At 44.5% G+C, this 13,824-nt stretch overlaps 1 protein-coding gene across 3 annotated transcripts in view; it reads right to left on the bottom strand.

Annotated features, from left to right (window-relative positions):
- The window catches only part of FOXN3 (forkhead box N3), a 472,003-nt gene that overhangs the window by 332,663 nt on the left and 125,516 nt on the right, over positions 1-13,824 (bottom strand). The window contains exon 2 of one of the 3 annotated variants that reach the window (XM_011949430.1): positions 2,201-2,303. The exons of the other annotated variants lie outside the window; for them this stretch is intronic. The gene's annotated coding sequence lies outside the window, so the exon portion shown is untranslated. The remainder of the gene's footprint in view (positions 1-2,200; positions 2,304-13,824) is intronic. 3 annotated transcript variants of the gene reach the window in all.

The raw sequence follows: 13,824 nt of genomic DNA, 5'->3' as shown, positions 1-13,824 counted from the left end.
GGCAACAACTGCCACAGATAATCCAGAAATGAACAAACATGGCTCTGTTTCAATAAGATTTTATTTAGGGACACTGAAATTTGCATTCCATATACATTTCATGAGGCACAACATTTTATTCTTTTAATTTTTCCCAACCACTGAAAAATGTGAAAACCATTCTTAGTACATTGGCAGTGCACAGACAGGCGGCAGGCAGTAACTTGGCCCCTGGGCCGCCTGTGGTTTACCAACCCCTGGCCTGGTCTTAGGAGGGGTGGCAACAATCTATTAGGCAAGTTCTGCAGTGGGAGGAGAACACAAATACTGCGATTCTAGTTCTTCCACTTCCTGGTGGCTGGTGATCCCAGGCTCTGACTCCAGAAGGCCCAAGCTTCTGCACACCTGTGTCCAGGAAGGCAGATGGTGCGTGGCCAGGCAGGGCCCAACTGGCAGCGAGGGGGTTCTCAGCTGGCAACTCTCAGTAGCACCTTTAAGACCCAGCACAGGCCAGGTGCGGTGGCTCATGCCTGTAATCCCAGCACTTTGGACAATGTGCCTTGGGAGGCCAAGGCAGGTGGATCACTTGAGGTCAGGAGTTCAAGACCAGCCTGGCCAATATGGTGAAACCCCATCTCTACTAAAAATACAAAAATTAGCCGGGCGTGGTGGCGGACATCTGTAGCCCCAGCTACTCAGGAGGCTGAGGTAGGAGAACAGCCTGAACCTGGGAAGTGGAGGTTGCAGTGATCAGAGATAGTGCCACTACACTCCAGCCTAGGCGACAGAGCAAGACTCTGTCTCAAAAAAAAAAAAGACCCAGGGCAGTGAAAGCCACCACTGCTTCCACCAGCTAAACAAAGGGCAGCCCTGCGGAAGAGTGAGGGGTGGACAGGATCCACTGCATCATGCCCAAATTAATCAGGGCACTTGGCTGCCATCCCTGACTGCAGCCCCAGCCCTCCCCCTTGAGACCCTCCCTGAATTCTGGCTTTCAGAACCCTCTGGATGCACTCCCAGCCTTACTTTATAAATGCATGTTCTTAACTTATGCTTTCTCCCCTGCAGCTCCACTTCTCAGAATCACCCCTTGTGAATCACCAGGTATTGACCTCTCAGAGCTCATCCCAGGGCCCTGACAAGCCCCAAAGGCCAGGCAGAGCTCAGAGGGGAGGGTGGCAGGTGTGTGAAAGAAGAGTAAATAATCAGGTAGACAGGCAGAGGCAGGGTGTGGACAGGCCCAGAGAAGCAGAAAAGATCAGCAAAGCAGTGGCCAAGCCAGGGTGGGGGCAACAGAAACCACTGTCCCCAGCAGGACACTGCCAGCCAAAGCCCCTCTGCAAAGGGAAGGTAGAGTTTCCCCAACGGGCTCCACTCCAGGATCCTTAAGGGACCCCTGATGGGGAGTCTGGTTCTAGGTGGGGCAGAGGATCTGGGTCCTCTAGACCTTCTGATGGAGGCAGTCAGGCCCTCACTGCCCGGCCTCGTGGTGGGTTCATTCCTGTCTTCCCCTCAAGGCTCAATGCCACGCCTCTTCCTTCTGCCTGGCCAGATGATCCACAGCAACAAAGCCCAACTGAGGCCCTCCCTGGTCCATGAATTCTTCCCTAATTATTTCAATCCCAATCCTCAAAGCTTCTCCATTCCCTGAACCAAGGAACTACCACTAGTTCACAGCCCTGGCCCCTAAGCTTAGCAACATCTGCCATTTTCTTATGAGTGAATCAACTTTGCCTAAACTGTGGGCTCCCTGAGGAGAGGAGCCAGCCTTCTACTTCTTCATCCCCACCTGTCCCAAGAACACACAACAGATACTCAATACTTACTGAACTCAACTAAAAGTGCAACATTAGAAAGATTAATACAATTAAAGTAAAACATGAGATTGTGGCAACAAAAATCATTTAGAAGCTAATTTCTATGTGAAAATTCCCAGCAATCTTCCTGTGGCTTTGTATTTCTACGACTTACACCAGAATTTTAAATAAAGATGTGATTCAATGTTTTTAATCATCTTAATGCCTAAATTGGATTGACCACATTGTCAAGTCTGATCAGCTGCATAAATTGATCATTAAGAAGACTGGGGGAGGCTGGAGAGAATACCAGTTGATGGAGAAATAATCAATTTGGCATTTGCATTTAAATATAGCTTTGGCATTTCATTTATTCAGCGCAATCTACGTAAGGCATGGTGAACTGGGGAAGGCAGTGTAATTACCTGAGTCGGAATGGGTCCAGGAAACTGAGGTCAGCATTGCTCCCGTCACAGAAAGGACAGAGGGGCCTCCATAATCACGAGAATGCTGGTCTTCTAGAGGCTGCTGGAGAGGAGCAGTAGGAAGTCAGAATTAAGCAGAAGCAGCAGAGAGAGCCCTCACAACCACAATGGATGCCATCTCTGGCCTGACTCTAGAAAATGACGCACTTCAGTGAGAAAGCAATTGTTAACAGTACCTCTTTATTTCTTGGATCGTTATTAAAAGACTGGATCTTTCACTATGGAGTGTTTTTAAACTGTCTCATGGGGCATAAGAAGATCCAGAAATTTGAAAATACATGCCATCTCAATGTGAGATTATTTTATTTTGCTACAACTGCCACTGAGACATTTGTGAGATCATTTTATGTACTACAGCTGCTACTCAAACACTTGTCTACATAAAGGAAAAACATCAGAGCACCCACAAGCACTCAAGGCCAGCATTCCACCCCACGGACCAGCCTTGATCCCCAGGGTAGACCAAGCGCACAGGCTGCAAAGTCGATGACTCTATTTTATTGTAAAATGAAATGTCTCTGGCTCTACTCCTCACTAAATGGGCTGCAAGTTATTAGGCCATGGTTAACCAGTAATCTTGCAAAATAGGAAAGCTGGTACATGAGACAGATTGCATAATAATCTCTGATAGAAGATATCTTTTTAATCGGGGCCTCAAGGATAACAAATCAATGAACTCTCTAATGAAATGAATGGTATTAACCTACGCGCTGTAGTCTGAGAATGTTAGGAGTATATTAATTAGATCGGCGGTTCCCAAACTGTGGGTCCTGGAATAGCAGCATCAACATTGACTGAGAGTTTGTTGGAAATGCAAATTCTTGGCCCCTACCCAGTATCTACTGAGTCAGAATATATTATCCAGAAGTAGGGCCCAGAAATCTGTGTTTTAACAAGCCCTCCAAGTGATTCTGATATACCTTAGATCATTAATTTATCCACCCATACAAAGACATTCTGTTGTAAAATAAAATCACCCTACTCTACTTTGTGCTTAAGCTCCTGTAAGGACAAAGCATAGAGCTCAGGATTGCATCGTGGAGGGATGAAGAGTCAGAGACGATAAAGAACCTGCCCTCAAGAAATGCATTGTCCACTATGGAAAATGAGACACATACACAATCAACTCAAATACTGGCAGACCATGTTATTTCTTCTAAGGGCTGGAGAGCGTCAAGACAAAGGAGGTATTTGTTTCCGTTTGGGGTGAGGAGTGGGGGATGCCACGAAAGGAAGGCATCATGAAGACAATAATAATGGCCTTGAGATCAGGGCAGGATTTTAACAACAAAAACCAGACAGCAACCGAAGCAAAGGCCCAGAGGTTGGAAAGTGTGAGGGCTATTCGGGGGCACGAGGTAACCAGGTCTGGCTGATACACAAGAAAGTTGAAGGTGATCTGAGTGAGACAAGGTTACCTCCAAGTGCAGACAGGTAAGAGCAAGGGGCTCTTCTTTTGTTTTTTCTGTTTGAGACAGTCTCCCTCTGTTGCCCAGACTAGAGTGCAATGGCACAATCTCAGCTCACTGCAACCTCCGCCTCCCAGGTTTAAGTGATTCTCCTGCCTCAGCCTCCCCAGTAGCTGGGATCACAGGTGCCCAACACCACCCTGGGCTAATTTTTGTATTTTTAGTACAGACAGGGTTTCACCATGCTGGTCAGGCTGGGGACTCCTCTTTTTCAAGTAAAGGCCACCCAGCAGGCACCAGTGGCTTATGTTTAATTGATCTCTGGGCCAGGCATGGCGACTCACACCTGTAATCCCAGCACTTTTGGGAGGCGGAGGTGGGCACATCGCTTGAGCCCAGGAGTTCAAAACCAGCCCGGGCAACAGGGCAAAACCCCATCTCTACAAAAAATACAAAACAAAACAAAAAAATAGGTGTGGTGGTGCATGCCTGTAGTCCCAGCTACCTAGGAAGCTGAAGAGGGAGGCGTATCTGATCCTGGAGGTCAAGGCCACAGTTAACCAGGATCGTACCACTGCCCCATCTCAAAAAAAAAAAAAAAAAACAAATCTACATCCAGTTTACTTTTCTATACTTTTGGCAGTGCATTTTCTAGAGGGAAGAACTGCAACTGCTTCACGGATTAACAGCAGAAGGTTTGTCCAGGAGGAAGAACGCACACACAAAATTTTAAAGTAGGTACAAGAATCTAGAAGTCACAGTCGCCTCGGACCATTCTGCAAAGGGGCAAAATGTTACCATGCCTCTACAGCCCCTGAGAACATCTCTGGTTTTAGCTTTAAAAAAATACTGTCATTCAAGTTGAGACGGGCATGACTTAGTCACCAAAAAAGTTAAATTAATACACCTCCAATTAGAGGAAAAAATACTTTTCATGATCAAGTGGGTATGGCTTTGCTTCTAGAAAATGGACATAAATAGGTTTTATTTCCTGATGTTGGTAGGTGAACAAGGGGGTACTGAAAATGTTTTTCATGTCACACCAAGGCTCGGATTGAAATGAAGCTGGATTCAGAATTGGCAGTCTCTGCTTACCCATGCCAGCTTTGCCACTCAACTTTCTGAGTCATTATGGACAAGGCACTAAACCTCCTCAACCTCAGTTTTTCATCTATCAAGAAAAAGAGGCACCGACCTACCCCACCTTCTTGGAAATTTCAATAAGAAAATAGAAATGAAGTTGCTGTGAAAATTATAAAGTGCCATACTATATAAAGGTATAGAATTATCCTCCTCATCGAGGCATTTGGCTACTAATTAACACTTGTTATCCTACTGGCCTGTGAAAATATAAAAGCAACATGTTTCGATGCCCTTGAGATTCTCCTTTTAAATATGTGCAGATACAGCAGTTCTGAGGAACAAACTTGGCATCAACCAAACCATTCTCCCAAGAAGCATTTCAAGGTAAATCTTTTACTCGTAATTAAAAAAATTTTTTTTTATTCCTCTAACCACGATAGAGAATCCAGTTATCTTTTAGCAGCTCCTGGTGAACACAACTCAGTCTTCAGCAACACCGACATATACAATGGCAATAATTTATCATCTCTGCAGTAGTTTAGTCCCAGATGGACCATTTACTAATTTATTTCCATATGTAACTGGCAGAGAGATTAATCAGGCTTCCAACTCGGAAACCTGAATTGAGCTTTATTCCCTTAACAGGCTAACTCTGGGCAGAAGAGGCACACATTTACACAGAAACCAAGAGTTCCTCTTAAAAAGCCTGTCAGCCTCAGATGCAAGCCTTACACACACACACACACACACACACGCATGCACACACATGCACGCACATGCACACACATGCACACACATACACGCACATCTTTCTTGAGACAGCTTGCTCCTATGTCAGCTTGGAGGGCTGGTTCTTTCCTCAGATCCTCATGGACTCCACACAGGAGCTGTGTCTGATACAACTGCAGGCAGAAGTAAAACGTAACGCCAAATACAGTAAAGTTGCAGCCACATTCCCCTCCCTGTCTGCAAGGTCGGAGGCTCAGATTTCTGAAAATGAAGAGATCTTTTTGCAACAGTGCTGCGCCCAGCTGGCCCGGCGATGCAGTGCCCAGGCGCTGGGAGGCATGTGCTTTCTTTTTTCCACTCTTTTTAAGGGTCTGAACTTGACTGAATTCAGCAGCTGCCGTGTCCTCAGCGATGGCTAATGAATTGTTAGCTTTGCTCCCAGTTCCCCTGAGCTCAACTCCCAGTCCACTTTTGTTTTTAATTCTATCCCAATGATATCAGTGTTTAACATAGAGTGGTGAATGAACTGTGGTTGGATGACGGTGTTTACATATAGAAAGCAAGCCAGACATGGGCAGAAAGCACCAGCTGATCCCTCTGATGCCTTAAGTGGAACCCAAGGCCATGCCAAGAAGGTCTGGCAGACAGGAGCATGTGCAGGTATTGTCGGCTAAGCTAAGTCCACACACATGGGGCGTTAACCAACTCTCTCGCTTTGAAGAAGTCACTTGACAGTTCAGGTTTAAAATTCTCTCCTCTGTGAATTTAGCTCCCTGAGGTTCCTTCTGGCTCTAAAATCTAATGATTCTATGAATACGAAAAAGATCAGCCATTCACCTGGTTTGTTCCGTGTGTTTAGCCGATGACAAACAGCAGGAAGTTTGGAAGCATCTGAAAGTGGCTGAACGGGTCCAGATGCTTTTGGTGCTGTGACAGACATAGGCTTTGGAATCTCAGCAGCCAACAGATTCCCTTTGCACAAAGAACAGACGCATTTGATGACTGGTCCACAATGTGTATCTTTACAAGGTTTTAAGAATTCAATTAAATACAACAGTTCCATTACAGTATTATTCTAAGTATGGCGAATCCTACAAAAGTACATATGTCATGGCCCTTGTCTTCAATACATTTACATATTAGTTAAGGAGATACACTGCTAATCTCTCTTTTTTTTTTTGGAGACAGCGTTTTGCCCTTGTGGCCCAGGCTGGAGTGCAATGGTGCGATCTTGGCTCACCGCAGCCTCTGCCTCCCGGGTTCAAGCTATTCTCCTGCCTCAGTCTTCTGGAGTAGCTGGGATTACAGGCATGCTCCACCACGCCCAGCTAATTTTGTATTTTTCTTTGTTCATTTGTTTGTTTGTTTTGTAGAGACAGGGTCTCTCCATGTTGGTCAGGCTGGTCTCAAACTCTGACCTCAGGTGATCCACCCGCCTCGGCCTCCCAAAGTGCTCGAATTAGAGGCGTGAGCCACTGTGCCCGGCCACTGCTAATCTTAATGCAAAGCAATATGTGCCATAATCATTGACAAAGAAATGGTTAAGTCAACATGGAGGACGGAGAAATCATTTCAATGAAAGGGGGAGATCTGTAAGGTTTTACAGAGGAAGCGGAATTTAAACTGGGCTTTGCAAAGCAAAGATGGGACTGTAGACATCCGGACAGAGGTAACAGTGAAAGCAAAGGCCTATGTGCTTCCAAGTGTGGTCAGGGCACAGTATTCAGGACCCAAGGACAGGGGCACAGGATGCCCAAGGTAAAGAAGCCACAGTGAGACGAGAGGCTGGAAAGGAACTCAAAGTGGAAAGCCCTGGATGCCAACCTTTCATCCCGTGGTCTCTGGGAATCTTCAGAAGTTCCTGGACGATGGAGACTCCAGATGAGCTCTGCCTCAGGGGGTTTCTTCGGACCATTTACCACCATTTGTGACTGGGAATAAGCTCCGTCCGTACCTTCACGTTTCTCTTCGTCATTCCACCTTGCCACTATTTGGGAATCCCTCAAATTTATTTTTTTTCCAAATCAATTTCCTGGCCCTTTGAATGGAAGCAATTGAGTCTCCTCTAAGTACTGCCAAGATTTCACATTCCGATGACGAGTTCGGCCTAGCGCTTTACATTTAGGTTCGTGTGTTTTTCTATTCTTACGAAAGACTTAAAATAGCATAGACGGGTGTTTTGTTTTCATTTGTTTCTACACTGGAAAATATTTCTGTATGATGAAAAAAATACACAAACGTCCTGACTTTTGGAAGGGCCTGCTCCAGCGCTCCCCGAAAAACAAAAGTTGAACTAGTCATCCAAGCAGTTCACTGAAAGTTTTTTGCTCTCCAGTGTCAGAGTCCCAGGTTATTGAGCCCAAGTTTTCCAAGGTCCTTCAAACACAATAACAGAACATCATGTAAACTCTCTCCTACCAATGCTATTTGGTCCCCTCAGCCTGGGGGTGCTAAGCACACATAGTATCATGCAGCTTTCACACGGAGAAGCCCCAGGATACATGGGGCACACGCCAGGCAAGCCAGGGCATGGGGATGGGGGTCTGCCCTCCCATCTACCCAAAGATGGGTCTTAAAACTCCACTGAAGTGGGGGGTACAAGTGGGCAGAGCAGCTCTTCCTCTGAGAATGGAGCTGCCTTCGGTATGAATCACCACTAAAAAGTTTCCCAAGGTTTGCACCTATACTCTCAGCACTTTGGGAGGCTGAGGCGAGAGGCTGGCTTGAGCCCAGGAGGTTAAGAGCAGCCTGGAAAATATAGTGAGATCTTTTAGTCGGGCATGGTGGCATGTGCCTGTAGTCCCGGCTACTTGGGAAACTGAGGCAGAAGGATTGCTAGAGTCCAGGAGGCAGAGGTTGCAGTGGGGCTCTCGATAGCACTGCTGCACTCTGGCCTGGGTGACAAAGTGAGACCCTGTCTCAACAAAATAAAATAAAACCAAAAAACAACTCCCATAGAAGATACAAATTTCACTTCCCATCTCTGGATTGCTCAGACTACACATGGGCATATATGGAAAACTTCAACATTCATTTCATTTATCAACTTATTTAGAAAGGCACACTGTATCTACTCACTGGGGTGTGGTACATTCCAGGGTTCAAGTCCCTGGTTTATAACCCAAAACCCGTCCTAGCCCTCCACATGCACGGGTGCTCGGAAGCTCCGAGTCCCTCAGAGGTATTCTCTTAACATCTAATCAAATAATGACTATGAAGAATAATACGCAGTACATAATGTTGATAGTTCCCTGTGCACATACAAAAATAGTCTCATACAGCCCAAAGAGCTGTCTGCATCGCTTTTTCTAAAAGTCCACCTATGGTCGGAAAACTAACCTTCTTCAAATGAATACATTAGCTTAAATTACCATGCCATTTTACATTCTCTTCACTGATACACGAATAATAAAACTATGAGGTAAATGTAGGCTTAAATCGAATAATGGGCATAAATAAAAAAATTTTTGACATTAAAAACTCAGTATAAATTGAACTACAAGATACTTGAAAGCTCCCACAATCATAACGTGCACATTGAAATCCATTAACCTAATACCTAGGCTGCTATTCAAAAGTAGGGGTCTAGCAGACAAATAAATACTCATTTGAACACTCCTCCTAAATTACTGTACAATTTGGTTGCAAAGTCACACACTTACAAAGTCTATCATCTTTACTTGGTTGCTCTGTAGCCAACACTGAAGTCATATAAGGTTACAATGTGGCAGCATGAGATCAACACAGATACAGCAAATGGTACTAAAAAGTAGCAGCAAATCTCAAAGACAAACCAGGGTCAGCTTGGAGAGAATGAGATATTTACATAAGCTTTCAGAAAAGACAATGGAGCCCCGATTTCCCCTTAACTGCACACCTAATCAACCTCTCTGCTCCTCACCTGATCATTCTGATATAAAAGCAATTTCTACAGTGATACATTCAAAGACCTTAGTTGCCATAAACTCAGCAGCTGTTAAAAAGATTCTGTTGCACATTCGATTTGCTTTGAGACTCAGCTATTTCCAACCAAAGCTTTCATTTCTTATCCATCACTACCCCCCTGCAAAAAAAAAAAAAAAAAAAAAATAGCTTCATTAACAATATCCTTCTTTGATATGTCATCTGCCAAGTCCATTTTCTTACCTTTGTAACTCACATTTTTTTCATTTGAGGATATTTACCCAAGCAAGGACAATTGTTTGACTGGAATCTTGCAACTTTCAACTTTGCCCAGATTTTGCCATCGTGCAGAAGGGGAATGCCGCAACCTCCGACACATAGTTCAGTTGAGCTAATACACATCTGAATCCAGAGCTATATTTTAAATTCTTTTACACTTACTTAATATAGTGCATGCCGCCTGTCCACTGATGCGATATCAGAAACCTGCAAGCTACTATTTCTGCAACTGTGTCACTGTAGATAGTCTGAAACATGTACGTAGCTGTTGCCATGGAAACAAACACAGCTAGGGTAGAGTGCCACGCTGTGTTAATTCCTTCACCCATGAACCCCAGGGGAATGCTAACATTCATCTTCTTTCTCCTTTAGTCTCACACTGCTTTAATTTTTTTTAGCATTATCAAATGATGTACTAAATACATATGGTACACCTGAAAATACGGATGGCTGAAACGAGCCGTGGTACCAACCCAGCCTGCCGGCTGTCTGCTTAAGGTGGTGCAGCTCTGTAATGGATCCTTTCCTGAACTTCTCCTGGGAGAAATAAAGAACTTCGTCTTTCTTTTAAAACGGTGTGGGAAGGACAGAAAAGGTGAGCATCTTGTCTCCCCTAAGAAGAACAGTTACCCTGGAATTGCACCGGAATAAAGATGCTATCAGAAATGTGCCTTCTCAGTTCTCTGAAAGGCAGAGGGAGGCCTTGCAAACTTTCCGAAGTGGATCCAAGCTAAGAGTTATTCTCCCTTCCAAGTAGAGCTGCATGAGCAGGCTATAAACCCAATAGTTTTAATTAGGCAAAAGCATAAGCCCTTAACAAGGGATTCATCTGTCCCCACTTGGTCTTTATTCCTAAACCCATGCAAGAAGGTCTTAAAATGAGTGAGTAGGCAATGAGATGGAAATCTGCCATTATTCAGAAAGAAATGGGATTTTTCTGGAATTTGAACATTCTCTCTCCTTTTTGCTTCAAGTTCATATCTCTGCCCTTATCAATGCTTGGACCTGTGGAGAAAAGTCAAACTCTTTCACTGCACCTAAAAGCCAAAATGTATGCTTACCGGTGCACTGGGCCACCTTCTCATTATTCAACTGGTAAACCGCTTTAAATATTGGGGTTATACTCATCACAGTAGACAAAAGTAAGCTGTTCAAAATCTTAATTACATCATATCCCTTGGGCTGGTTAATAATATTCAATCTAGATGAAAATGGCCACGTTTTAGATTTGCATGCTGATGTGTTTCACTTGAATACAATTTTCGCACTAAACAATCAATTGTAAGCTTTAAAAGTGCAGCTCTGTGACCCCGAACTGGCATATTTTAAAGAAACCACTACTTTATTTGTGGAGATTATGGCAAAATTAGCCTACAAAAGATGAGCAAACTTTTCCTGTTATTTTCCTAAATCGAATCATGCTTGGCTATTTACTATGATAATAATAATAAACTCATTCCTAAAATAAAGCAGAACAGAAAATGGATATATATACACCTTACTGGTTAAAAAAATTCACCACTTTTTAAAAGCAATCTCAAAAATATGTTAGGGTCCAGTAGAAAGCCTAGTCTTCAAGTATTAGCAGGGCAGGTAAGGATTACCCTTTAACTAATCATGACCAGTATTTCAGAGGCAGAACCACAGCAACGAGAATGAAAACTGCAGTCCCTTCCATTAACTTTGCACTTCTGCCTCTTATCTGCTTCAAGTTCATATCTCTGCCATTATCAATGCCCTTGCATTCTTCTAATATCACAAAGCATTTTGACGTAGGTTATTTCATTTGACTGTCAAGGGAGTTCCACAAATTAGCTTGGCAGGTATCACCCATATCATTTCACAGAAGATACAATGAGGCTCCAAAAATCAGCAACTGGTCCGAGGCCACTGGGTAAGTGTCAGAACCTCACCTGGGTCACCCGATCCAGTGCTCTCTGTAGGGGCTGTGCTGCTCCTAAGCATGCTCACAATGCAGTTGCCTGCTTGTAATCCCAGCACTTTGGGAGGCCGAGGCGAGTGGATCAGGAGGTCAGGTTGGCCAATGTGGTGAAATCCCATCTCTACTAAAAATTCAAAAATTATCTGGGTGTGGTGGTGGGCACCTGTAATCCCAGCTACTCAGGAGGCTGAGGCAGGAGAATCTCTTGAACCTGGGAGGCAGACGTTGCAGTGAGCCGAGATGGCGCCATTACATTCCAGCCTGGGCAACAACAGTAAAACTCCATCTCAAAAAAAAAAGTACTTGACTAGAGTTAACAATACTTATAAAAGGATAGACACTAAGTATCAGATTAATTGGTTTGGGGATTAACTATGGCTGGTGGTGGAAGTTAGGCAAATCCTCCTCTTTGACCTCACCCACCCATTCTCTTCTCCCAAGGCTTTAGGCTGAGTGCAGCAAGCGCCTCCCAGAGCACATCATCTCAGCCTGCTCACTACACCCCGTGCCACCTTCCTTCCCAGGCGTGCCAGCCCTAAGTCCTGACCACTCCTCAGAGAGGGCCCTGCATTGAAAAGACACCTGGCGGGGTCCTTGGGCTTTGGAAGTGAAAGGGGGATTGGCAGCAGCAGCAATTATTATATTTAGCCTCCCTAAGGAAGTAAGCCATTCCAGATGCTGACTGTCATCTCCCTACACCCCGCAATGTTTTTATTGTGGTAAAATACAGATGACATAACATTTACCATCTTAACCACTTTTTTTTTTTTGGTGGGGGGTGGGGGATGGAGTCTCGCTCTGTCGCCCAGGCTGGAGTGCAGTGGCACCATCTCGGCTCACTGCAAGCTCCGCCTCCCGGGTTCATGCCATTCTCCTGCCTCAGCCTCCCAAGTAGCTGGGACTACAGGCACCCGCCACCACGCGTGGCTAATTTTTTGTATTTTTAGTAGAGACAGGATTTCACCGTGTTAGCCAGGGTGGTCTCGATCTCCTGACCTCGTGATCCGCCGGCCTCGGCCTCCCAAAGTGCTGGGATTACAGGCGTGAGCCACTGCGCCTGGCCTTAACCACTTTTAAGTGTACAGTTCAGCAGTATTAAATATATTCATAATGACGTGCAACCATCACCACCATCCATCTCTAGAACTCTGTACCTAGCACACAGTCATACCCCATTCTCCACTCCCCCAACTTCAGCCCTTGGTAGTAGCCATCATTCTACTTCGTCTCTATGATTTTGACTCTTCTACCTCATAAAAGTGGAGCCATGGAATATTTGTCTTTTTGTGACTGGCTTATTTCACTCAGCACAATGTCCTCCAGGTTCATCCATGTTGTAGCATGTGTCAGAATTTTCTTTTTCTTTTCTTTTTTTTTTTTTTTTGAGATGGAGTCTTGCTCTGTCTCTCAGGCTGGAGTGCAATGACACAATCTCAGCTCAATGCAACCTCCACCTCCTGGGTTCAAACGATTCTCCTGCCTCAGTCTCCCGAGTAGCTGGGATTATAGGCACGCACCACCGTACCTAGTTAATTTTTGTATTTTTTAGTAGAGATGGGGTTTTGCCATGTTGGCCAGGCTTGTCTAGAGCTCCTGACCTCAGGTGATTCACCTGCCTCAGCTCCCAAAGTGCTGGGATTACAGGCGTGAGCCATCACACCCGGCCAATTTTCTTCCTTTTTCAGGCTAAGTAATATTTCACTGTACACATATACCACATTTTATTCATCCATTCATCTGTCGATGGACACGGGTTGCTTCCGTGTTGTAGCTATTATGAATGACACTGCTATGAACATGGATGTGTAAATATCTCTTTGAGACCCTGCTTTCAGTTCTTTTGGGAATATACCAGAAGTGGACTTGCTGGATCATATGGTAATTTTATGTTAATTTTTTTGGGGAATGGCCATACTATTTTCCACAGTAGTTATACCACTACATTCCTACAACAGTGTCCATTTTCTCCACATCTTCACCACACTTGTTATTTCCTGTTTGCTTGTTTGTTTTTTTTTTGAAATGTTAGCCATTCTAATAGGTATGAGGCAGTATCTCACTGTAATTTTGATTTGCATTTCTCCCCAGTGATTAGTGACATTGAGCATTTTTTTAACACACCTACTGGCTATTTGTATACCTTCCTTGGATAAATATCTGCCCAAGTCCTTTGCCCATTTTTGAATTAGGTTGTTCTTGCTCTTGTTGTCAAGTTTTAG

Source organism: Colobus angolensis, unplaced genomic scaffold (genome assembly GCF_000951035.1).
Source record: "Colobus angolensis palliatus isolate OR3802 unplaced genomic scaffold, Cang.pa_1.0 Scaffold3, whole genome shotgun sequence".
In the NCBI taxonomy this organism is placed as follows: Eukaryota; Metazoa; Chordata; class Mammalia; order Primates; family Cercopithecidae; genus Colobus; species Colobus angolensis.
Note: the sequence above shows the minus strand (reverse complement) of the source record. Positions and strands in the feature narration are given on the sequence as shown.